We start from the raw sequence: 27,180 nt of genomic DNA, 5'->3' as shown, positions 1-27,180 counted from the left end.
TGACTGGTCTTCCAAACATGGGCAAGTTATTTATCCTGTCTGAGTCACTATTTTCCCATCTGAAAAATGGGGAAGATACTAAACTCATGGAGTCTGAGTGACAATTAAATGATATAATGTAAAACACAAAGCACAGATCATGACCAAAGTCGGTATCCAATATATAATGATGGATCTATAGATTTAGGAAGAGAGTATATGTGTATAGAGGCTCGAATGCTATGCCTGGCTTGCAGTAGACCAACTCAATAAATGGTAGTTTCAAAGAAAAACTATGCTTTTCTAAACCGTGCAGTGCTGGTGTTTCTCTTACACTGAAATGTCTTGAGGCCAAGTCAATAGCTAGCTAATTTCAGTAAGTCTTCTTTATGACAGTTGCAATTCTCTTCCTGTAGTCATACTGCAGTAAAGGAATGTGCAGCTAAAAGAGTTTTCCATTAAAGACTGACGTCCTGGAAGGGAGATCTACAAATCACTTGGAAAGTTCCTGGCACCATCACCTGGGTCTGACCATTTACAATGTGTCTGTAAATCTTGCACAGGGAAAGGATGAGAGTGTAGTGGTTTTTTTCCCCACTCTGACAGACTTGTTTCTATAAGATGTTAAGGATACTGGTGAAAGTTAAGGAAGGCCAAAAGGAGGTCAGCCTACCCATGTGGAAGTGATCTTGTAGTAGATTTCTCATCATTTTAAAGTGTATATGAGTTAGCAGCCTTCTGCCTGGTAGGCAGATAGTAGGTAGCTAAAAGAACAGAATCCTTTCTGCTCTCAGCTTCAAAAGGAGAAGGTAAGAGGGAGAGATGAGTGGAAAGCAGAAAAGAGAAGAGGTGTGAGGTCAGGGGAGAGAGAAGGTGAGGAAGAAACAAAAAAAAAATCAGGTAGTCTTTTATTCATAGCAATCACATGGATCTCTGAAGTGCTGATATATGAGATAAATTCTTGCAATACTAAATGTTTTAAGAATCCTGTTAAACCTTATATGAGAGAAGATTTCGATAGCATTTTTCTTACTATCCAGATTTTGGCTGTGGATAGGGTTTGAACCTGTACAGATTTTACTTCAAATGTTAGTGGTGACCAGTCCTCATTCCTGGCCTGTTCATCCATACATTTATTTTTTTTATTTATTCAGCAATTCCACCTTCTTTCTTCTTCATCGTTATTTTTTTCCTGGTTGTTGGAACTTTCCCATCAGCATATAAACATGCTGTTATTTCTATGATACTGTAAAAGTACTCTCTTGATCCCACTTTCCTTACCATCTTTCACCTCATTTCTTTGCAACTCTTTGCAGCAAAACTCCTTAAAGGAGTTGTACATAGTCACCATCCCCAGTTCCTCTCCTCTCATTCTCTCTCAAACCTACTCCAATTAAGTTTTATGGCCACCATCCCATAGAACCTATACTTTACTCAAAGTTAAAAGTGAGCTCCACGGTACTAAGCTCAAAGTTTTACTCTAAACTTTTAGCTTGCCTATGAGCAGTATTTGACATGGTTGGTCACTTGTCTGAACTTAACTTGGTTTCCAGGACATTACATTTCTTTGATTTTCCTATTATCTCACTGGTCATTCCCTTTGTTTTTTTTTCCCTGGATTTTCTTCTTCTCCCCCCAGCTTTTTGAATGCTGGGGTGCCCTACCGTTCAGCTCTTGGTCCTTCATTTATTTTAATGTACTCACTCCCCGAGACCTCATCTGGTCTCGTTGCTTTAAACACTATCTGAATGCTAATAACTCCCAAATTTATATCACCAGCTCAGTCCCCTCTCCTGAACTCCAAATTCTTATTTCCAGTTATCTCCTCAACATCTGTACTTACAAACCTCTTGCATTTCACATGCATAAAACTGAACATCTGGTCCCCAAAAAGCCTGCTTTACTCACAAAATTCTCAGTGATGGCAACTCTAACATGCCAGTTGCTGAGGGCAAAAACGTTGGGATCATCCTTGATTCTATTTTTTCAAACCCTATAATCAATCCATCAGCAAATCCTCACAGGTCAACTTGCAATATCATCCAGAAAATGACCAGTTCACTTCAACTCCACAGCCTACACCATGATTTATCTCTCCTTGATTATCTCAATACACTCCCTGATTCTACCTCAGCCTCTATGGTCTATTCTCAACACTGTAGCCAAATTGAGTCTTGTAAAAGCACATCACTTATCTATTTAGTATCCTTCCAACAGTTATCCCTTTCACTCTTTCATTGTGGTAAAATGTACATAACATAAACTTTACCATTTTAACTGTTTTTCAGTATACAGTTTGGTGGCATCAAGTATATTCACATTGTTGTGCTCATTTCACTTTTAGTAACAGAGTCCTTGCTGTGTTGTACAAGACTCTATATCATCTGAACCTCTCATGTCTCCTACCTATTTACCCCTTGTTTGTTCTGCTCTAGCCACACTGATCCCTTAACACATGTTCATTACCCTCTTAAGGTCTTTCCACTGTCAGTTTCATCTCTTTGGAACACTCTTCCTACGGATACCTGCATCGTGAACTCTTCCACTCCTTCAAGTCTCCCGCATGATGTCTGTCACAACCACCCTATTGAAATTGCAGCCTCCCTGCAAATGCCAGTCCTGTTCATCTTACTCAGCTCTATTTGTTTTCCATAGTACATAACATAAAACGTAAGTTAGTATGTTCATTGATGATTGTATTTTCTCCACAACTAGAATGTGAGATCCATGAGGACAGATCTCTTATCATCTTTTAATTGATATTTCTTTAATATCTGGAACAGTACTTGACACATAATTGGTATGTTCAATGTACATTTGTTGAGTGAATAAATGGGTCAATGAATGAATTGATAAGCCCTAAATCTTGAGACCTTGTTTGGAGATTCTAGCAGGGGAACGCAGCTACTCGTATACCCTTGACCGAAGACCAGTCCTCCTCTACTGGGGATGGTTGTGCTGTTCAACCCATTGTGCAGCTCTGGGAGGGAAGCACACAGAGTGGTGAGGGAGGAAGGAGACACCTGCCTAGCCATCCAGATCAGCCAAATCAACCCTGGCGATCAATGGGGTGATAGATGTTGCAACCAGATCGCCCTCATGTCCTATTAACATTAAATATTTCCTGACTTTTCTAGTTTTAATATTATTCATTGTTATCTAAACTGCTACATGACCATGAAGTCAAATATAATAGATTTTCTAAATATCCAATTTTCAGTGGATAGATAAAAGCAGTAAGTATTTACTATACTGCCTTTATCCTGAAGAATATTTATTAAAGATTGGGTCCTGCTGCTGATGAAAATCAATGCTAGTTTATTCATTCTGCATTTTACTCTTTGCCTACTGTGTGTACAGTATTGCATTCAGTGCTTTAAAATATGCATATTATCCAAAAGAGAGTATACTTTATAATATTCTTCAAAATACCACAACTCCTAGCCAGAAACTAGAAGGAGGGAGGGAGAGAGAAAAAAATACTAAGTGATTCATGGTATTATAATTGGCACACTTGTTCTAATACTTTCCATTTTATTTGCTAAGACCATTGAAAAACCATCATAACATCATAATACCTTGTGAACTATTAGCAACATATTTATTTTGTTTCACATCGGGACCTCATGTTTTAGAAGGAAGAAAATCAAATCCTTGCCTATCATATTCTTCATTCATTTCTATAGGCCCATCTACAGTTTAACAAAAAAAAAAATGCATTGTACTTACTGTTCAATTTGTCCTTTAGAGAAATAAAAGAGATTTATTGCAGTGCAAGGATATGGCTGAGATGTGTTTCCTTGAGTTCTGGTAAGGACTTCCTGCTTCCCTCTAGGAAAAAAAAAAAAAAAATCTTTCACTTAAAAATCTCTATGATCAGAATCTTTGAACAACCTTCCTCCAACATTGTAATTGTATCCCAATATTCCATTACCTCCCAGTCTTCTAAACTGAGAGTTTCACAAAGGCAAGTATAAGTTGTATTTATTTATTACAATATCCCTGGTACCCAGCCCAGTGACATGCACATAATAGGTGTTCATTAAGTTGAATCCTCTCATCTCAGATGTATTTGCTCATCAACTCTGGCTTTCTTATTACCACCTCCATGCCCTCTCCCAAGTAGCACCCTGTCTGGACATCCTCTTTCCCCCAACCCATATGCTTTCTCTTCCTGTTATTCATAGGACCCTGAATCCCTGCCAATGCTGCAGAGGATTTTTAGGACAAGATTTATTCTTTATTGAGCAATGTATCTCATTCTAAAATCATCAAACACTCACTATTCCAAATGAGAACTTTTTCTTCCTTCACATCTTAAGTAAATGTTTACATCTACCCAGCATACATATTTTGATTATTGATACTCTGTTTAGGGTTATCCATTCTCTATATGTTGGTCTACTTTGGTACTGGCTCTCTTCAGCTCTCATTCAGTGATCCACTAAAGAGAAAAGATTGATAGCTTGATGACTTGTGAACATAGAAAAAAAAAAAAAAAGATTGAGAAGCATCTGTTATATACTAAGAGACTCAGCTAGGTACTGAGGGTTTAGTGGTGAACAAGTTCCTTGTAAAGTTTACAATGAAGAGACTGAAACAGGCATTTAAATGATTCTAATATCATTGTGATAAATGCTAACGATTAGTGGTGATAACTTACAAAGGCAAAGTTTGGGGAGCAATGAGGCTGCATAATAAAGGGAGCTGTCTTGGGCTTAAAAGAAGTCACACAGGGCTTCTTAAGGAAGTGATACCTGAGCCAGTCCCCAAATATGGGGAATTTTAACTTCCACAAAGTCAATACCATGTCTTACTGACTTCAAAGCATCTGGCAAGCAAAATTTCTGACCAAACATGTGCCAGATGCCATAATATATATGTTTAGGTAGCGGGTAACACAGGGCCTGCCCAAGAACTCCCATTTCCCCACAGATGTGAGAGCTTTCTCATTGTGGACCTGGAGTCCTGCCGACTTTGGGGTCAGCCATAGATGTCCCATGTTGTGCGGATAATAGAACGGAATGATTGACAGAGTTTGTATTGCCTGAGCAGTTAATTACTTCTCTGTTTTTTGAAAGATTGGGTGACAGATGGTAAACACCTTGACAGCAGATTCCACTGTAAACCACACAGGCGTGTAGGCAAGTCTGGACTGCTATCAATTTCCCACTGGATTTTTCTGTACTCAGAGACTTATAATTTTTAAGACTCCTTTGCCCTTTAGGCAAGTTTTGTTCCAACTATGGGAAAATTTTATCTTCTAGGCTTCTTTGTTGCAGGAACTTGTTTTGAATAAAAGGCAATCTTTATCAACCCACATGTCCTTGGGTTGATTCAAACCTGTTTAGTGTTGGAGATTTGGTCAGCCTGGGGAAGCTGTGTGCATTTTAATGGGAACAGCATGGCATTCATTACTCACCTGCTTCCCACCATCTGGATTTTCACAGCTCAGCAAGCATGGTGGACTTCCTGCATATTAGCAGGGAAAGCTTGGCTCCTAAAAAGGGTGTGGCTAGGTCCCTCTGAAGTCATAATTTTATAATGAACACCATGAATAAATTGGGGTTGGCATTCTATCCCAGTAAGCTGCTTTCATATTTGAATGGTTGAAAAATAATACACCAGCAGGGGAAGGAGGAAAAACCCAAATCGTCTTAATACTGGGAATCAAGTAAGTGGGAAGGAAAATTGGTTGTGTGGTAGAGTGAAATGGAAATGTGCATGTGAGAGTTTGTGCAAAGATATTGGAAGGCAAGGGAGTTTCCAACTCAACATGCATTAATAACCTGGCCCTGTGCAAAGTGCTATAAGGAAAACAAAGATGGAAAGACATGTATAGTAGCATGCATTTAGTTGAATATAACAGAAAACTTACTAACAGTAGCTTAAACCAACAATTTCATACATAGGCTGTCTTAAGGTAGGTTTTAGTTGTTCAACAGTGTCATCAAAGATATTGTCACATTCTCCCATCTGTCATACTCAGCTTCTTAGCCTTTTAAAGTCTATAGGCTTATTACCTCATGGTCACATGATGGCTGCCACAGCCCCACATATTATGAACACATTTAATTACAAACAAAGGGAGGAAGCAAGGAAGAGTATGGTCAGAAGGCCTCCCCTCACTTACTTCCTTTTATTCAGGGAAGAAAACTCTTTCCCAGAATCTCTGTCCCCCTCCTGTTTCCCCAGTAGCCTTTCCTATATGCCTCAATGGCCAGATCTGGGTCACACAATTACCCCTAGCCACAAGGGAGGCTAAAAAGCAAGTATGTGGGTTTTCCAGCCTCTACAGTGGAACAGTAGGAGGCAGGCAAGGAAGAAAGGCACTGAGCAGGAGTAGCCAAGCAAGAGTATCTGCCATGACACATCACCTGCCATTAATGGGCTTGATCTACAGGGTCAGACTGACATTTAAGCAGTGCCCATTTTTTAATACTGCACTTATGGTTAAGTAGGAAATAGCCATTGTGATAAGAGCTTGGGACTTGGAGCTATTGGAGCCTTCTATCTGTATTATTTCATATAAGAGGTATACCAGCACCAGGTTGAAGATAAAACCGGTATGCACAGAATTAGTTAAGTGAAAGGAAAAGGATTCAGTATCCAAATACCAGACACTGGTTGGATGACAGAGGAAACAATTCTGGATCAAACAGAAAGTATGTATTACGCACAGTAGGTCAAGGATAGCAAGCATATGGTAGTGTAATCAGAACTGTGTATTCACTACTACTGTCTTTAGGACCAAGCTAAATGAGTGTGAGAAGCAGTGGCAAGTTAAGAAGGTAATGCTACTGAATCAGGAACTCAAACATAGTTGCATTTAAAGACAAGGGCATAGGTGAAAAGGTAGAATACTTAATAGATAACCTAGTTTGGGTGCAGGTTGGCAAAAGTGTATTGATGAATTTTTTTAACTCCATACCACTCAAACAGAATCCCAAATAGTAATAACATCTAGACAGAGAGATTTAAACAAATCTTTGCCTCTGTATACTAAGAAAATAATTATTGGTGCCAAATCAAGTTGAGTCATATCAATAGAGATCACTAGTGTTAAACCTGTGTATCTACACAGCATTTTTAACTCTTACAAGCTCTTATATCTATCAGTTCATTTTATTCCCATAATTTTACTTCTTTTGGAAGAATTGTCCACTAAAAAGAACAGTATGAAGGAACTTTCTGGAGTAAATGGAATTGTTCTATATCATGATAGTGGTTATGTATATATATCTCTATGCATTTGTCAAAACCTGTAGAACCGGATGCCACAAAAAGTGAATTTTACACACACACATACATAGATACACACACACACACATACATACATACATAGATATACAGATATATAGGGTTTTTTTTTTTTTTTTTTTTTTTTTTGAGACCAAGTCTGGCTCTGTCGCCCTAGGTGTGAGTGCAGTGGCATGATCTCAGCTCACTGCAACCTCTGCCTCTCAGGCTCAAGCGATCCTCCCACCTCAGCCTCCTGAGTAGCTGGGACCACAGACACACACCACCATGCCAAGCTATTTTTTTGTTTATTTTTGGTAGAAATGGGGTTTCACCATGCTACCCAGCCTGGTCTCAAACTCCTAAGCTCAAGCAATCCACCTGCCTCAGCCTCCCAAAGTGCTGAGATTACAGGCATGAGCCACTGTGCCCGGCCTATATATAAATTTTAAATTTTTAAAAAGTTTTAAAGCTGCTAAGTGCTAAAATCTTTCATTAAGTTTGAAAATGAATTAAAATTGTTTACAAGTTTAAAATTGTTCAAGTATTTATGGTTATGGCAAAAAATAGAAAATACTGAAGATTTAGAAAAAGACCATAAGTAAATAAATTATGTACATCCTACACCAAAACAGTACTATTTTGGATTCTCCTTGATAAACTTTTGTCTATAGAGAGAGAGTGTGTGTGTCTGTATAGTCATTAACAATTACTTGTAGGAGAGTCCGATTGTAAAGGAAACTTAGTTTTATATGTTAAGTGCCACCCTTGTCATTACAGAAGTTTCTGTAAGTGTACATATTGCTTTACCTGTTAGAAAAGATACAGTCTACCAAGAAGCATCTTCTCTGCTTCTTCTGGAATCTCTGCCTGGTTCAGCCCACCTGCCTCCACTCCTGCCTCCACCATGTCCATCAGGGTGCAGAAGTCCTACAAGGTGTCTTCCTCTGGCACCCGGTCCTTCTGCAGCTGCTCCTAAACAAGTGGGCCTGGTGTCCGCATCATCTCCTTGAGCTTCTCCCGCGCGGGCAGCAGCAGCTTCCGGGGTGGCCTATGGTGGGGCCAGTGGCATGGGAGGCATCAGTGCCGTCCCGGTCAACCAGAGCTTATTGAGCCCCCTTAACCTGGAGGTGAACCCCAACATCCAGGCTGTGCGCACCCAGGAGAAGGAGCAGATCAAGACTCTCAACAATAAGTTTGCCTCCTTTGTCGACAAGGTGCGGTTCCTGGAGCAGCAGAATAAGATGCTGAAGACCAAGTGGAGCCTCCTGCAGCAGCAGAAGAAGGCTGGGAGCAACATGGACGACATGTCGGAGAGCTATACCAACAGCCTTAGGCAGCAGCTGGAGACTGAGCCAGGAGAAGCTGAAGCTGGAGGCGGAGCTTGGCAACATGCAGGGGCTGGTGGAGGACTTCAAGAACAAGTATGAGGATGAGATCAATGAGCGTACAGAGATGGAGAATGAATTTGTCCTTATCAAGAAGGATGTAGATGAAGCTTATGTTAACGAGGTAGAGCTGGAGTCTTGCCTGGAAGGGCTGACGAGATCAACTTCCTCAGGCAGCTGTATGAAGAGGAGATCCAGGAGCTGCAGTCCCAGATCTCGGACACGTCTGTGGTACTGTCCATTGACGACAGCTGTTCACGGGACACGGACAGCATCATCACTGAGGTCAAGGTACAGTACCAGGAGATGGCCAACAACAGCCGCGCTGAAGCCGAGAGCATATATCAGATCAAGTATGAGGAGCTGCAGACGCTGGCTGGGATGGACCTGCGTCTTACAAAGACTGAGATCTCTGAGATGAACTGGAACATCAGCCAGCTCCAGGCTGAGATTGAGGGCCTCAAAGGCCAGAGGACTTCCCTGGAGGTCGCCATCGCAGATGCCGAGCAGCACAGGGAGCTGGCCGTTAAGGATGCCAAAGCCAAGCTGTCCGAGCTGGAGGCCATCCTTCAGCGGGCCAAGTAGGACATGGCGCGGTAGCTGCGCGTGTACTAGGAGCTGATGAACCTCAAGCTGGCGGTGGACATCGAGATCGCCACCTACAGGAAGCTGCTGGAAGATGCACAACATGAGTATCCGCACGAAGACCACCAGCAGCTATGCAGGTGGTGTGAGCTTGGCCTACGGGGGCCTCACAAGCTCTGGCCTCAGCTACGGCCTGGGCTCCAGCTCTGACTCTGGAGCAGGCTCCAGCTCCTTCAGCCGCACTAGCTCCACCAGGTCTGTGGTTGTGAAGAAGATTGAGACCCGCGATGGGAAGCTGGCGTCCTCTGACTTCCTGCCCAAGTGAACAGCTGCGGCAGCCCCTCCCAGCCTGCCGCTCCTGCCGCTGCCCCAGAGCCCAGGAGGGAGGCCGCTGTGCAAGGAAGCACAGGGAACAGGAGACTCACCTGAGGCTCAGCCCTAGCCCTCAGCCTACCCGCGGGGGAGTTCACTGCCTGGAGACCCCCACCCCTTGTCCATGCCTCCAGCTACAAAACAATTCAATTGTTTTTTGTTTTGTTTTTTTCTGTCCAAAATAAAAACCTTAGCTAGCTCTGCCAAAAAAACAAAAAAAAAAGAAAGAAAAGAAAAGATATATTCTGAAATGAAAACACTTTGACAAAATTGTAATCATTTGACATAAACTGTTTTATTGACTGATTATTTTATAAAATTTATGACATATTAACATCTTTCAACAAGGTCATCTTGGCATAATCCCAGTAGGAGTATTTGGGTTTGGCCATAACCAGACTTCTTTCCTGTCCCCTCCCCAACCCCCTATTTGTGGAAAATATACTCAAATGCACTATTTCAGTTACCAAAACTTACCAAAATAAACCTTATCAGAGAAAATGGATGCTGACTTTGGACGGTGAACCAGGACCCAAGAAGGAGACTACAGTTTTATATGGGGGGGAGGAACAACTGTAATTCCCATCAGGAAGCCTAAGAATCCCGTTTGTTTAATGATCCACAAAGTAGTCATTGCCGGTCTAGCTAGAAACCTCTGTGCTGGTATGACAAATGATACACATCCTACCTCCCCCACCACCCACCCAGATTCATTATGACCCATTAATCTTGGCACCCCAGCCTAGAAGTGACCCCGCAAAACCTTCTCAACACAAACCCGGTAACTATGATCATTTCACCATCGTCATTCACTATGAATTATATTTTCCGTTCTTGTCTTAGTTGAAGGAGAAAACTACCAAAACCCAATCCAATCATCAGAAATAAAGCCAAGTATTGAGTGGGCAGAACTAGTCAGCTGATGCAAGTAGGGTAAATGACTTTATGATTTTATCTACCAAATGTTTCTTAGATGAAAGATAAAACATTTAATGGGCTCCGAAAGCTAAATTGCATTACCCTTTCATTTCCATCTCTATGATTGATGTTGAGAGGTCAATGCTAGTGACCTGGTCAGTAAGATATTCCATCTGTAGACTTTGAGTTTAGATCCTAAGTCTAAACTGAGTCTCCATTTTATCAAAACAGTCTGTGAGCTGTATATCACCTAATAATATCACCCTGCTATGTGAGCTGTATATTACCTAATAATCCAGGTGCCTGCCTCAACTCAATTCTCTGGCATTGCATAGACTCCAGCCTAGTGTGATACTGCAAGAGACTAGGGATGAACTAGGAGATTCCTGTGTTTCTGTAAGCCTCACAATCATTAGCCTCACATGAGTATCACTGTTAAGTCAATATCTATTATTCAGGTAAATAATACTTTATGTATGAAATTACCAGTCTAGAACTTTTGTAGGATGCTGAGATTGATTTAAAAAAAAAAAAAAAAAAGCTCAGCCTTAATAGTGCCTATTGAACTATAAATGGGGTTACCAGGCCACCATCTTGTGGAAATTAAATCAGCACAAATAGATGTGGCAAATTTCACACTACCCAGGGTTTCCTTTAAAAATCATTTTAACTACATTTGACCTTTCTAGCTGTTTCTGGCTTTTGTTTTTAGTCAATGTGTACTTTATCCACATCTATATAGAACAGAGGAAAAAATGCTCAAGTTTATAGTTTCTTGATCAACAGCATGATTAGGCTGAGCATTTAATGAAATGTGGAATTGTCATATAAACTTGTAATTTAAAGGTGAAAGCCGTGTTGAACTCAATGAATTGATTTCTGTTGATCGTGATTTCAAATGACGTTATTATCTCTAAACTTGCTACCTTACTATTACTACATACTCTTTCCATATCTCAAAATTATTTTGTCTTGAGCAGTATATTTTCCAGTTTAAACTGCCTTACCAAAGAGCATGCTGCAAACACAAGAGTATTTGTATCAGAAGTTTCAGTATCTTGAAATTGGAATGTAGAGTGATTCATGAGTTTTGCATCAATTATTAAACAGTCATAGATGAAGATATGCAGAGATGGATGGGGCAGTAAAGTATTCCAGTTATACCTACTGGCTTAGCAATGATAAATGAGTCAGGAAACATGAAAGTTCAAAACAAGTATTAACTTGAGCTGCCATGGCATATTCTCTGAAGGGAAGTAGACAATAGCATGATATAAACAGGTTCATGCACAGAGCAGCTGGCTAGTAGAATTAAAATAAAGGTAAGGTCTCTGAAAGAGGACTAAGGAATTTCAGAATCCTGCCATGCAAATCACCCTTTCTCTTACAAGGTTCTTGAGGGAGACATAACATTGAAGAATAATAACACTTGGAAAACAAAGGAAATATTTTTATTACCTGGGACAATGCCTAATATTCCATAATGCAGAATTCTAATAATAGTGGCTTAAATCATGTGACTTTGACTTGCACTTGAATCCCACCTTGTTTTGACTTGCATGGACCTTAAAGTGAGAGTAGAGACATTTTCAGAGTCTAGTAAGAAGGAAAATGTATGTGTCATCCCCTGGGAAACCAAGTGTTGTTCTCCTTGGAGTGGCATCTTCTTGGCAACTGAGTCAAGAGCTCACGTTGGGAAAAGCTACGTAATTTTTTTTTTTTTTATACTGTAAGTTCTAGGATACATGTGCATAACGTGCAGGTTTGTTACATATGTATACTTGTGCCATGTTGGTGTGCTGCACCCATCAACTCGTCAGCACCCATCAACTCGTCATTTACATCAGGTATAACTCCCAATGCAATCCCTCCCCCCTCCCCCCTTCCCATGATAGGCGTGTGATGTTCCCCTTCCCGAGTCCAAGTGATCTCATTGTTCAGTTCCCACCTATGAGTGAGAACATGCGGTGTTTGGTTTTCTGTTCTTGCGATAGTTTGCTGAGAATGATGGTTTCCAGCTGCATCCATGTCCCTACAAAGGACGCAAACTCATCCATTTTTATGGCTGCATAGTATTCCATGGTGTATATGTGCCACATTTTCTTAATCCAGTCTGTCACTGATGGACATTTGGGTTGATTCCAAGTCTTTGCTATTGTGAATAGTGCCACAATAAACATACGTGTGCATGTGTCTTTATAGCAGCGTGATTTATAATCCTTTGGGTATATACCCAGTAATGGGATGGCTGGGTCATATGGTACTTCTAATTCTAGATCCTTGAGGAATCGCCATACTGTTTTCCATAATGGTTGAACTAGTTTACAGTCCCACCAACAGCGTAAAAGTGTTCCTATTTCTCCACATCCTCTCCAGCACCTGTTGTTTCCTGACTTTTTAATGATTGCCATTCTAACTGGTGTGAGATGGTATCTCATTGTGGTTTTGATTTGCATTTCTCTGATGACCAGTGATGATGAACATTTTTTCATGTGTCTGTTGGCTGTATGAATGTCTTCTTTTGAGAAATGTCTGTTCATATCCTTTGCCCACTTTTTGATGGGGTTGTTTGTTTTTTTCTTGTAAATTTGTTTGAGTTCTTTGTAGGTTCTGGATATTAGCCCTTTGTCAGATGAGTAGATTGCAAAAATTTTCTCCCATTCTGTAGGTTGCCTGTTCACTCTGATGGTAGTTTCTTTTGCTGTGCAGAAGCTCTTTAGTTTAATTAGATCCCATTTGTCAATTTTGGCTTTTTTTTTTTTTTTTTTTTTTTTTTTTTTTTTTATTATACTTTAAGTTCTAGGGTACATGTGCATAACGTGCAGGTTTGTTACATATGTATACTTATGCCATGTTGGTGTGCTGCACCCATCAACTCGTCAGCACCCATCAATTCATCATTTATATCATGTATAACTCCCCAATGCAATCCCTCCCTCCTCCCCCCTCCCCCCTCCCCATGATAGACCCCAGTGTGTGATGTTCCCCTTCCCGAGTCCAAGTGATCTCATTGTTCAGTTCCCACCTATGAGTGAGAACATGCGGTGTTTGGTTTTCTCTTCTTGTGATAGTTTGCTAAGAATGATGGTTTCCAGCTGCATCCATGTCCCTACAAAGGACGCAAACTCATCCTTTTTTATGGCTGCATAGTATTCCATGGTGTATATGTGCCACATTTTCTTAATCCAGTCTGTCACAGATGGACATTTGGGTTGATTCCAAGTCTTTGCTATTGTGAATAGTGCCGCAATAAACATACGCGTACATGTGTCTTTGTAGTAGACTAATTTATAATCCTTTGGGTATATACCCAGTAGTGGGATGGCTGGGTCATATGGTACATCTAGTTCTAGATCCTTGAGGAATTGCCATACTCTTTTCCATAATGGTTGAACTAGTTTACAATCCCACCAACAGTGTAAAAGTGTTCCTATTTCTCCACATCCTCTCCAACACCTGTTGTTTCCTGACTTCTTAATGATTGCCATTCTAACTGGTGTGAGATGGTATCTCATTGTGGTTTTGATTTGCATTTCTCTGATGGCGAGTGATGATGAGCATTTTTTCATGTGTCTGTTGGCTGTATGAATATCTTCTTTTGAGAAATGTCTGTTCATATCCTTTCCCCACTTTTTGATGGGGTTGTTTGTTTTTTTCTCGTATATTTGTTTGAGTTCTTTGTAGATTCTGGATATTAGCCCTTTGTCAGATGAGTAGGTTGCAAAAATTTTCTCCCATTCTGTAGGTTGCCTGTTCACTCTGATGGTAGTTTCTTTTGCTGTGCAAAAGCTCTTTAGTTTAATTAGATCCCATTTGTCAATTATGGCTTTTGCTGCCGTTGCTTTTGGTGTTTTAGACATGAAGTCCTTGCCCATGCCTATGTCCTGAATGGTACTACCTAGATTTTCTTCTAGGGTTTTTATGGTATTAGGTCTAACATTTAAGTCTCTAATCCATCTTGAATTAATCTTCGTATAAGGGGTAAGGAAAGGATCCAGTTTCAGCTTTCTACTTATGGCTAGCCAATTTTCCCAGCACCATTTATTAAATAGGGAATCCTTTCCCCATTTCTTGTTTCTCTCAGGTTTGTCAAAGATCAGATGGCTGTAGATGTGCGGTATTATTTCTGAGGACTCTGTTCTGTTCCATTGGTCTATATCTCTGTTTTGGTACCAGTACCATGCTGTTTTGGTGACTGTAGCCTTGTAGTATAGTTTGAAGTCAGGTAGCGTGACGCCTCCAGCTTTGTCCTTTTGACTTAGGATTGTCTTGGCAATGCGGGCTCTTTTTTGGTTCCATATGAACTTTAAAGCAGTTTTTTCCAATTCTGTGAAGAAAGTCATTGGTAGCTTGATGGGGATGGCATTGAATCTATAAATAACCTTGGGGAGTATGGCCATTTTCACGATATTGATTCTTCCTATCCATGAGCATGGTATGTTCTTCCATTTGTTTGTGTCCTCTTTGATTTCACTGAGCAGTGGTTTGTAGTTCTCCTTGAAGAGGTCCTTTACATCCCTTGTAAGCTGGATTCCTAGGTATTTTATTCTCTTTGAAGCAATTGTGAATGGAAGTTCATTCCTGATTTGGCTCTCTGCTTGTCTGTTGCTGGTGTATAAGAATGCTTGTGATTTTTGCACATTAATTTTGTATCCTGAGACTTTGCTGAAGTTGCTTATCAGCTTAAGGAGATTTTGGGCTGAGACGATGGGGTTTTCTAAATATACAATCATGTCATCTGCAAACAGGGACAATTTGACTTCTTCTTTTCCTAACTGGATACCCTTGATTTCTTTCTCTTGCCTGATTGCCCTAGCCAGAACTTCCAACACTATGTTGAATAGGAGTGGTGAGAGAGGGCATCCCTGTCTTGTGCCAGTTTTCAAAGGGAATTTTTCCAGTTTTTGCCCATTCAGTATGATATTGGCTGTGGGTTTGTCATAAATAGCTCTTATTATTTTGAGGTACGTTCCATCAATACCGAATTTATTGAGCGTTTTTAGCATGAAGGGCTGTTGAATTTTGTCAAAAGCCTTTTCTGCATCTATTGAGACAATCATGTGGTTCTTGTCTTTGGTTCTGTTTATATGCTGGATTACGTTTATTGATTTGCGAATGTTGAACCAGCCTTGCATCCCAGGGATGAAGCCCACTTGATCATGGTGGATAAGCTTTTTGATGTGCTGCTGAATCCGGTTTGCCAGTATTTTATTGAGGATTTTTGCATCAATGTTCATCAGGGATATTGGTCTAAAATTCTCTTTTTTTGTTGTGTCTCTGCCAGGCTTTGGTATCAGGATGATGTTGGCCTCATAAAATGAGTTAGGGAGGATTCCCTCTTTTTCTATTGATTGGAATAGTTTCAGAAGGAATGGTACCAGCTCCTCCTTGTACCTCTGGTAGAATTCAGCTGTGAATCCATCTGGTCCTGGACTTTTTTTGGTGGGTAGGCTATTAATTGTTGCCTCAATTTCAGAGCCTACTATTGGTCTATTCAGGGATTCAACTTCTTCCTGGTTTAGCCTTGGGAGAGTGTAAGTGTCCAGGAAATTATCCATTTCTTCTAGATTTTCTAGTTGATTTGCGTAGAGGCGTTTATAGTATTCTCTGATGGTAGTTTGTATTTCTGTGGGGTCAGTGGTGATATCCCCTTTATCATTTTTTATTGCATCTATTTGATTCCTCTCTCTTTTTTTCTTTATTAGCCTTGCTAGTGGTCTGTCAATTTTGTTGATCTTTTCAAAAAACCAACTCCTGGATTCATTGATTTTTTGGAGGGTTTTTTGTGTCTCTATCTCCTTCAGTTCTGCTCTGATCTTAGTTATTTCTTGCCTTCTGCTAGCTTTTGAATGTGATTGCTCTTGCCTCTCTAGTTCTTTTAATTGTGATGTTAGAGTGTCAATTTTAGATCTTTCCTGCTTTCTCTTGTGGGCATTTAGTGCTATAAATTTCCCTCTACACACTGCTTTAAATGTGTCCCAGAGATTCTGGTATGTTGTATCTTTGTTCTCATTGGTTTCAAAGAACATCTTTATTTCCGCTTTCATTTCGTTATGTACCCAGTAGTCATTCAGGAGCAGGTTGTTCAGTTTCCATGTAGTTGAGCGGTTTTGATTGAGTTTCTTAGTCCTGAGTTCTAGTTTGATTGCACTGTGGTCTGAGAGACAGTTTGTTATAATTTCTGTTCTTTTACATTTGCTGAGGAGTACTTTACTTCCAATTATGTGGTCAATTTTGGAATAAGTGCGATGTGGTGCTGAGAAGAATGTATATTCTGTTGATTTGGGGTGGAGAGTTCTATAGATGTCTATTAGGTCCGCTTGGTGCAGAGAGGAGTTCAATTCCTGGATATCCTTGTTAACTTTCTGTCTCGTTGATCTGTCTAATGTTGACAGCGGAGTGTTGAAGTCCCCCATTATTATTGTATGGGAGTCTAAGTCTCTTTGTAAGTCTCTAAGGACTTGCTTTATGAATCTGGGTGCTCCTGTATTGGGTGCATATATATTTAGGAGAGTTAGCTCTTCCTGTTGAATTGATCCCTTTACCATTATGTAATGGCCTTCTTTGTCTCTTTTGATCTTTGATGGTTTAAAGTCTGTTTTATCAGAGACTAGGATTGCAACCCCTGCTTTTTTTTGTTCTCCATTTGCTTGGTAGATCTTCCTCCATCCCTTTATTTTGAGCCTATGTATGTCTCTGCATGTGAGATGGGTCTCCTGAATACAGCAGACTGATGGGTCTTGACTCTTTATCCAGTTTGCCAGTCTGTGTCTTTTAATTGGAGCATTTAGTCCATTAACATTTAAGGTTAATATTGTTATGTGTGAACTTGATCCTGCCATTATGATATTAACTGGTTATTTTGCTCGTTAGTCGATGCAGTTTCTTCCTAGCCTCGATGGTCTTTACATTTTGCCAAGTTTTTGCGATGGCTGGTACCGGTTGTTCCTTTCCATGTTTAGGGCTTCCTTCAGGGTCTCTTGTAAGGCAGGCCTGGTGGTGACAAAATCTCTAAGCATTTGCTTATCTGTAAAGGATTTTATTTCTCCTTCACTTATGAAACTTAGTTTGGCTGGATATGAAATTCTGGGTTTAAAATTCTTTTCTTTAAGAACGTTGAATATTGGCCCCCACTCTCTTCTGGCTTGTAGAGTTTCTGCCGAGAGATCTGCTGTTAGTCTGATGGGCTTCCCTTTGTGGGTGACCCGACCTTTCTCTCTGGCTGCCCTTAAGATTTTTTCCTTCATTTCAACTTTGGTGAATCTGGCAATTATGTGTCTTGGAGTTGCTCTTCTGGAGGAGTATCTTTGTGGCGTTCTCTGTATTTCCTGAATTTGAATGTTGGCCTGCCCTACTAGGTTGGGGAAGTTCTCCTGGATGATATCCTGAAGAGTGTTTTCCAACTTGGTTCCATTTTCCCCCTCACTTTCAGGCACCCCAATCAGACGTAGATTTGGTCTTTTTACGTAATCCCATACTTCTTGCAGGCTTTGCTCATTTCTTTTTCTTCTTTTTTCTTTTGGTTTCTCTTCTCGCTTCATTTCATTCATTTGATCTTCAATCGCTGATACTCTTTCTTCCAGTTGATCGAGTCGGTTACTGAAGCTTGTGCATTTGTCACGTATTTCTCGTGTCATGGTTTTCATCTCTGTCATTTCGTTTATGATCTTCTCTGCATTAATGAGTCTAGCTGTCAATTCTTCCACTCTTTTTTCAAGATTTTTAGTTTCTTTGCGCTGGGTACGTAATTCCTCCTTTAGCTCTGATAAGTTTGATGGACTGAAGCCTTCTTCTCTCCTCTCGTCCAAGTCATTCTCTGACCAGCTTTGATCCGTTGCTGGTGATGGGCTGCGCTCCTTTGCAGGGGGAGATGCGCTCTTATTTTTTGAATTTCCAGCTTTTCTGCCCTGCTTCTTCCCCATCTTTGTGGTTTTATCTGTCTCTGGTCTTTGATGGTGGTGACGAACTGATGGGGTTTTGGTATAGGTGTCCTTCCTGTTTGATAGTTTTCCTTCTGACAGTCAGAAGGACTCTCTGTTGGTCTGTTGGAGATTGCTTGAGGTCCACTCCAGACCCTGTTTGCCTGGGTATCAGCAGCAGAGGTTGCCGAAGATAGAATATTGCTGAACAGCGAGTGTACCTGTCTGATTCTTCCTTTGGAAGTGTCCTCTCAGGGGTGTACTCCACCCTGTGAGGTGTGGGGTGTCAGACTGCCCCTAGTGGGGGATTTCTCCCAGCTAGGCTACTCAGGGGTCAGGGACACACCTGAGCAGGCAGTCTGTCCGTTCTCAGATCTCAAACTCCGCGTTGGGAGATCCGCGGCTCTCCCCAAAGCTGTCAGACAGAGTCGTTCGCGTCTGCACCGGCTCCCGCTACTTCCCCTGTTGGTCTTCAGCTGTGCGCTGTCCCCAGAGGTGGAGACTACAGAGACAAGCAGGCTTCCTTGAGCTGCTGTGAGCTCCACCCAGTTCGAGCTTCCCAGCGGCTTTGTTTACCTACTTAAGCCTCAGCAATGGCGGGCGCCCCTCCCCCAGCCTCGCTGCTGCCTTGCGGATAGATCGCGGCAGACTGCTGTGTTAGCAGTGAGGGAGGCTTCGTGGGCGTGGGACCCTCCCGGCCAGGTGTGGGATATATTCTCCTGGAATGCCTGTATGCTTACAGCGCAGTATTGGGGTGGGAGTTACCCGATTTTCCAGGTGTTGTGTGTCTCAGTTCCCCTGGCTAGGAAAACGGATCCCCTTCCCCCTTGCGCTTCCAGGTGAGGCGATGCCTCGCCCTGCTTCAGCTCTCGCTGGTCAGGCTGCAGCAGCTGACCAGCACCGATTGTCCGGCACTCCCTAGTGAGATGACCCCAGTACCTCAGTTGAAAATGCAGAAATCACCGGTCTTCTGTGTCGCTCGCGCTGGGAGTTGGAGACTGGAGTTGTTCCTATTCGGCCATCTTGCTCCGCCCCCCCTCTCAACCCAATTTTGGCTTTTGCTGCTGTTGCTTTTGGTGTTTTAGACTTGAAGTCCTTGCCCATGCCTATGTCCTGAATGGTATTGTCTAGGTTTTCTTCTAGGGTTTTTATGGTTTTAGGTCTAACATTTAAGTCTCTGATCCATCTTGAATTAATTTTCATATAAAGAGTAAGGAAAGGATCCAGTTTCAGCTTTCTACTTATGGCTAGCCAATTTTCCCAGCACCATTTATTAAATAGGGAATCCTTTCCCCATTTCTTGTTTTTGTCAGGTTTGTCAAAGATCAGATGGCTGCAGATGTGTGGTATTATTTCTGAGGACTCTGTTCTGTTCCATTGGTCTGTATCTCTGTTTTGGTACCAGTACCGTGCTGTTTTGATACTGTAGCCTTGTAGTATAGTTTGAAGTCAGGTAGCATGATGCCTCCAGCTTTGTTCTTTTGACTTAGGATTGTCTTGGCAATGTGGGCTCTTTTTTGGTTCCATATGAACTTTAAAGCAGTTTTTTCCAATTCTGTGAAGAAACTCATTGGTAGCTCGATGGGGATGGCATTGAATCTATAAATTACTTTGGGCAGTATGGCCATTTTCACAATATTGATTCTTCCTATCCATGAGCATGGTATGTTCTTCCATTTGTTTGTGTCCTCTTCTATTTCACTGAGCAGTGGTTTGTAGTTCTCCTTGAAGAGTTCCTTTACATCCCTTGTAAGTTGGATTCCTAGGCATTTCATTCTCTTTGAAGCAGTTGTGAATGGAAGTTCATTCATGATTTGGCTCTCTGTTTGTCTGTTACTGGTGTATAAGAATGCTTGTGATTTTTGCACATTAATTTTGTATCCTGAGACTTTGCTGAAGTTTCTTATCAGCCTAAGGAGATTTTGGGCTGAGACAATGGGGTTTTCTAAATATACAATCATGTCATCTGCAAACAGGGACAATTTGACTTCTTCTTTTCCTAACTGAATACCCTTTACTTCTTTCTCTTGCCCGATTGCCCTAGCCAGAACTTCCAACACTACGTTGAATAGGAGTGGTGAGAGAGGGCATCCCTGTCTTGTGCCAGTTTTCAAAGGGAATACTTCCAGTTTTTGCCCATTCCGTATGATATTGGCTGTGGGTTTGTCATAAATAGCTCTTATTATTTTGAGATACGTTCCATCAATACCAAATTTATTGAGCGTTTTTAGCATGAAGGGCTGTTGAATTTTGTCAAAGGCCTTTTCTGCATCTATTGAGATTATCATGTGGTTTTTGTCTTTGGTTCTGTTTATATGCTGGATTATGTTTATTGATTTGTGTATGTTGAACCAGCCTTGCATCCCAAAGATGAAGCCCACTTGATCATGGTGGATAAGCTTCTTGATGTGCTGCTGGATCTGGTTTGCCAGTATTTTACTGAGGATTTTTGCATCAATATTCATCAGGGATATTGGTCTACAATTCTCTTTTTTTGTTGTATCTCTGCCAGGCTTTGGTATCAGGATGATGTTGGCCTCATAAAATGAGTTAGGGAGGATTCCCTCTTTTTCTGTTGATTGGAATAGTTTCAGAAGGAATGGTACCAGCTCCTCCTTGTACCTCTGGTAGAATTCAGCTGTGAATCCATCTGGTCCTGGACTTTTTTTGGTTGGTAGGCTATTAATTGTTGCCTCAATTTCAGAGCCTGCTATTGGTCTATTCAGGGATTCAACTTCTTCCTAGTTTAGTCTTGGGACAGTGTAAGTGTCCAGGAAATTATCCATTTCTTCTAGATTTTCTAGTTGATTTGCATAGAGGTGTTTATAGTATTCTCTGATGGTAGTTTGTATTTCTGTGGGGTCAGTGGTGATATGCCCTTTATCATTTTTTATTGCATCTTTTTGATTCTTCTCTCTTTTCTTCTTTATTAGTCTTGCTAGTGGTCTATCAATTTTGTTGATCTTTTAGAAAACCAACTCCTGGATTCATTGATTTTTTGGAGGGTTTTTTTGTGTTTCTATCTCCTTCAGTTCTGCTCTGATCTTAGTTATTTCTTGCCTTCTGCTAGCTTTTTAATGTGCTTGCTCTTGCTTCTCTAGTTCTTTTAATTGTGATGTTAGGGTGTCAATTTTAGATCTTTCCAGCTTTCTCTTGTGGGCATTTAGTGCTATAAATTTCCCTCTACACACTGCTTTAAATGTGTCCCAGAGATTCTGGTATGTTGTATCTTTGTTCTCATTGGTTTCAAAGAACGTCTTTATTTCTGCCTTCTTTTCGTTATGTACCCAGTAGTCATTCAGGAGCAGGTTATTCAGTTTCCATGTAGTTGAGCAGTTTTGATTGAGTTTCTTAGTCCTGAGTTCTATTGATTGCACTGTGGTCTGAGAGACAGTTTGTTATAATTTCTGTTCTTGTACGTTTGCTGAGGAGTGCTTTACTTCCAATTGTGTGGTCAATTTTGGAATAAGTGTGATGTGGTGCTGAGAAGAATGTATATTCTGTTGATTTGGGGTGGAGAGTTCTGTAGATGTCTATTAGGTCTGCTTGCTGCAGAGATGAGTTCAATTCCTGGATATCCATGTTAACTTTCTGTCCCGTTGATCTGTCTAATGTTGACAGTGGGGTGTTAAAGTCTCCCATTATTATTGTGTGGGAGTCTAAGTCTCTTTGTAAGTCTCTAAGGACTTGCTTTATGAATTTCTGTGCTCCTGTATTGGGTGCATCTATGTTTAGGATAGTTAGCTCTTCTTGTTGAATTGATCCCTTTACCATTATGTAATGGCCTTCTTTGTCTCTTTTGATCTTTGATGGTTTAAAGTCTATTTTATCAGAGACTAGGATTGCAACCCTTGCTTTTTTTTATTCTCCATTTGCTTGGTAGATCTTCCTCCATCCCTTTATTTTGAGCCTATGTATGTGTCTGCATGTGAGATGGGTCTCCTGAATATAGCAAACTGATGGGTCTTGACTCTTTATCCAGTTTGCCAGTCTGTGTCTTTTAATTGGAGCATTTAGTCCATTTACATTTAAGGTTAATATTGTTATGTGTGAACTTGATCCTGCCATTATGATATTAACTGGTTATTTTGCTCATTAGTTGATGCAGTTTCTTCCTAGCCTCGATGGTCTTTACATTTTGGCATGTTTTTGCAATGGCCGGTACCGGTTGTTCCTTTCCATGTTTAGTGCTTCCTTCGGGTCTCTTGTAAGGCAGGCCTGGTGGTGACAAAATCTCTAAGCATTTGCTTATCTGTAAAGGATTTTATTTCTCCTTCACTTATGAAACTTAGTTTGGCTGGATATGAAATTCTGGGTTGAAAATTCTTTTCTTTAAGAATGTTGAATATTGGCCCCCACTCTCTTCTGGCTTGTAGAGTTTCTGCCAAGAGGTCTGCTGTTAGTCTGATGGGCTTCCCTTTGTGGGTAACCTGACCTTTCTCTCTGGCCGCCCTTAAGATTTTTTCCTTCATTTCAACTTTGGTGAATCTGGCAATTATGTGTCTTGGATTTGCTCTTTTCGAGGAGTATCTTTGTGGCGTTTTCTGTATTTCCTGAATTTGAATGTTGGCCTGCCCTACTAGGTTGGGGAGGTTCTCCTGGATGATATCCTGAAGAGTGTTTTCCAACTTGGTTCCATTTTCCCCCTCACTTTCAGGCACCCCAATCAGATGTAGATTTGGTCTTTTTACATAATTCCATACTTCTTGCAGACTTTGTTCATTTCTTTTTCTTCTTTTTTCTTTAGATTTCTCTTCTCGCTTCATTTCATTCATTTGATCCTCAGTCGCTGATACTCTTTCTTCCAGTTGATCGAGTCGGTTACTGAAGCTTGTGCATTTGTCACGTATTTCTTGTGTCATGGTTTTCATCTCTGTCAGTTCGTTTATGGCCTTCTCTGCATTAATCTAGTTATCAATTCTTCCACTCTTTTTTCAAGATTTTTAGTTTCTTTGCGCTGGGTACATAATTCCTCCTTTAGCTCTGAGAAGTTTGATGGACTGAAGCCTTCTTCTTTCATCTCGTCAAAGTCATTCTCCGTGCAGTTTTGATCCATTGCTGGCAATGAGCTGCGTTACTTTGCAGTGGGAGATGTGCTCTTATTTTTTGAATTTCCAACTTTTCTGCCCTGCTTTTTCCCCATCTTTGTAGTTTTATCAGCCTCTGTTCTTTGATGATGGTAACGTACGAATGGGGTTTTGGTGTGGGTGTCCTTCCTGTTTGTTAGTTTTCCTTCTAACAGTCAGGACCCTCAGCTGTAGGTCTGCTGGAGATTGCTTGAGGTCCACTCCAGACCCTGTTTGCCTGGATATCGGCTGCAGAAGATAGAATATTGCTGAACAGCAAGTGTACCTGTCTGTTCTTGCTTTGGAAGCTTCCTGTCAGGGGTGTACTCCACCGTGTGAGATGTGGAGTGTTGGTCTGCCCCTAGTGAGGGATGTCTCCCAGTTAGGTTACTCAGGGTTCAGGGACCCACTTGAGCAGTCAGTCTGTCCGTTCTCAGATCTCAACCTCCGTGTTGGGAGATCCATTGCTCTCTTCAAAGTTGTCAGACAGAGTCGTTTGCGTCTGCAGAGGTTTCTGCTTCTTTTTTGTTGTTGTTGTTGTTGTTGTTGTTGTTGTTGTTGTTGTTGTTGTTTAGCTGTGCCCTGTCCCCAGAGGTGGAGTCTACAGAGACAGGCAGGCCTCCTTGAGCTGCTGTGAGTTCCACCCAGTTCGAGCTTCTCAGCGGCTTTGTTTACCTACTTAAGCCTCAGCAATAGCAGGCGTCCCTCCCCCAGCCTCGCTGCTGCCTTGCCATTAGATCGCAGACTGCTGTGCTAGCAATGAGCGAGGCTCCGTGGGCGTGGGACCCTCCCAGCCAGGTGTGGGATATAATCTCCTGGTGTGCCCATTTGCTAAGACCCTTGGTAAAGCACAGTATTATGGTGGGAGTTACCCGATTTTCCAGGTGTTGTGTGTCTCAGTTCCCCTGGCTAGGAAAAGGGATTCCCTTCCCCCTTGCGCTTCCCAGGTGAGGCGATGCCTCGCCCTGCTTCAGCTCTCGCTGGTCGGGCTGCAGCAGCTGACCAGCACTGATTGTCCAGCACTCCCTAGTGAGATGAACCCAGTACCTCAGTTGAAAGTGCAGAAATCACCTGTCTTCTGTGTCGCTCGTGCTGGGAGCTGGAGACTGGAGCTGTTCCTATTCGGCCATCTTGCTCCTTAATTCTTTTCTGATACCCAACTTGACCAAAAGGAAAGGCCCATCTTTAGTTCTCATTGTAAGACCCTTGCACCCCACCCAGAACTCTAGTGTTCTGCATTAGTCACTGTCCAGTGAAAGGGCATAGACTGCATGTAAGCAGAATCTTAGAACATAGCTCTAAGACCAAGAGCTGGGCATTGTAAACCTCAGGACTGGTTCCCACCACCCTCTCATTATTTCCTGCTACTCTTTCTTTCTGAGAAATGTTAGTATTTAAGCAGTTTAAGAGCCTTGAACTGGACCAGCCTTTGTACCTGACCAAAGACCAAGGTGAAAAGCAATAGCCATGCCTGCTTTAGGCTCTACCCAAATTGGGAAGCCCCATGAATAACCCTTTGCTAACCACTCATTGAAAAGTCAGAAGCAGTGGTTAATGTTAGAAGTGTAACTTAGCACTGGTGCTTTCAAGCAGGGCAATCTGAGGCAACTGCAAATGTTAAGTAGATGCCTTCTCTCCTCTAAACATGGGAGTGGTTTGCTAAGATGGGCAAACTATAACAAAGGAAAGTGGTCAAATAACTCACTTGAGGTGTCTGACTTTCTCACTGCCTGGACTTTGTTCTCAATTCATGGGCATTGGTTACATAAATGGACCTTCTAAACTTACATCTGGAACTTAGTAACCATATTGCTTATTTTGTGTTTCCTTAAGGGTAGCATTCACTGGAGGAGTCTTCTTGAGAAAATGAACTAGATTTCTAGTTAAGAGCATCAGTATTGGAATAAGATAGCCTACTCCAAATGAAGACTCTGTACACTAGAAGTCATAAACTGATAACCCACAAATCATATTCAGCCCACAGATATGATTATTTTTTCATTCTCATGGCATTGAAAAAAATACTTGCCGGCCGGGTGCGGTGGCTCAAGCCTGTAATCCCAGCACTTTGGGAGGCCGAGATGGGCGGATCACGAGGTCAGGAGATCGAGACCATCCTGGCTAACACGGTGAAACCCCGTCTCTACTAAAAAAATTCAAAAAACTAGCCGGGTGAGGTGGCGGGCACCTGTAGTCCCAGCTACTTGGGAGGCTGAGGCAGGAGAATGGCCTAAACCCGGGAGGCGGAGCTTGCAGTGAGCTGAGATCCAGCCACTGCACTCCAGCCTGGACTACAGAGCGAGACTCCGTCTCAAAAACAAAAAACAAAAAAAAAAAAAAGAAAAAGAAAAAAATACTTGCCAATATATAAACTTTAAGAGATTTTTGCGTAAACGTCTTGATTTCCAGCTTCCTATATATACTTAAAAAATCAAAACATCAGGCAATACATGGCAATACAGGCAATCATGGCCCCAATCAGCTTAAGCTAAATAGCCACTTGCCCCTTTAAAGGAGACATACGTAGTCTTTCTAGTTCACCTATGTTACTTTGTGGCCCTGTAGGGCTTTGAATTTGCTATCTATGAGGTCAATCATCTAAGAAGTCAAAACAAGAAATCAAGAATTGTTCTTTTAAATGTGTCTAGCTTGAAAGTGACCAAGGTTTATACCTTATTTTTGTTAACTTCTGCACAATGAATGACCATAAGGAGCCTTTTCATACATGGAAAGAACAGTTATATGTGAAGTGGAGAATTTTACACTACTTACCTGAACAAATCAGGCATACAAAGAAAATCCTGAAATGATGATATAAGAGTAAGATTTGAGATCAGAATTACTCAGGGGTAATTGCCTTAGTTTTCCACCTCACTGTTTCCCCTTCGCTATCCTTACATAGACATTACCTTCAGAATGTTCCTGTCAAAGGCCATAGTCATAATTCCCCTGCCTCTTTTTTTTTTTTTTTTTTTTTTTTTTTTTTAACTCATTTGCACTCTTGGTAGCAATTGTTGGAGCCCTGCAGGGGAATAATTGTGGGGGAATTAACCTCTGACATTTTTCTAAAAATAGCCCTAATAAATCCAATCATAGGTAATTTACCTGTCCATGTTCCTCCAGGGGTAACCAGCATGGAAGAAAGACTTGGCAGGCTGGCATTCCGTCAGCAATTATCTGTGATCTGAGTTCCTGGTCCCTGTGCATTTTCTCTGATTAGAAATACAGAGTACAAATTGCCCTCACTTCTCTGCCCTTGTGACCTTGTTTTCTCAGCACCCTTCTCCTGGGGTTGAAATAAGGCATGCTCTTCCAAAGGATGCACTGGGCTCACAAAAAAAGAAGGGGCACGGGCCAAGCTGGAGCATTCATCAGTTCCTTCCTTGAATTATTGACTGGCAGAGTTTTCCCAATGATTTCTTTGTGCTCTGTTCCTCCATTTTCCATGACTGAGCTTCAAGCATCCTAACCCTGCTTCATCAGCGCCCCCAGGACTGATTTGAATAGCCACAACTGAAGCCTGTGTGGGGAAGATTCTTGGTGTAAAGGCCATGGGTACATGAAGGGTGTGTGGTTGGTAGAAATCATCAAAGAAAATCACCATTTCCTTCAGCCATCATGAAGTTAATTTTCTCTTACTTAAAAAAGGGTCTAAATGTGCTTTTCCCTTTTATTCTCTCCAGATGTTCCAGGAGACCACAGTGCAGTGTGGGC

At 41.4% G+C, this 27,180-nt stretch overlaps 1 protein-coding gene across 4 annotated transcripts in view; it reads left to right on the top strand.

Moving 5' to 3' along the window:
• The window catches only part of PPP2R2B (protein phosphatase 2 regulatory subunit Bbeta), a 295,801-nt gene that overhangs the window by 161,117 nt on the left and 107,504 nt on the right, over positions 1 to 27,180 (top strand). The window lies entirely within an intron of this gene.

The sequence above is a fragment of the Rhinopithecus roxellana genome, chromosome 3 (assembly GCF_007565055.1).
Source record: "Rhinopithecus roxellana isolate Shanxi Qingling chromosome 3, ASM756505v1, whole genome shotgun sequence".
NCBI lineage: Eukaryota > Metazoa > Chordata > Mammalia > Primates > Cercopithecidae > Rhinopithecus > Rhinopithecus roxellana.
Note: the sequence above shows the minus strand (reverse complement) of the source record. Positions and strands in the feature narration are given on the sequence as shown.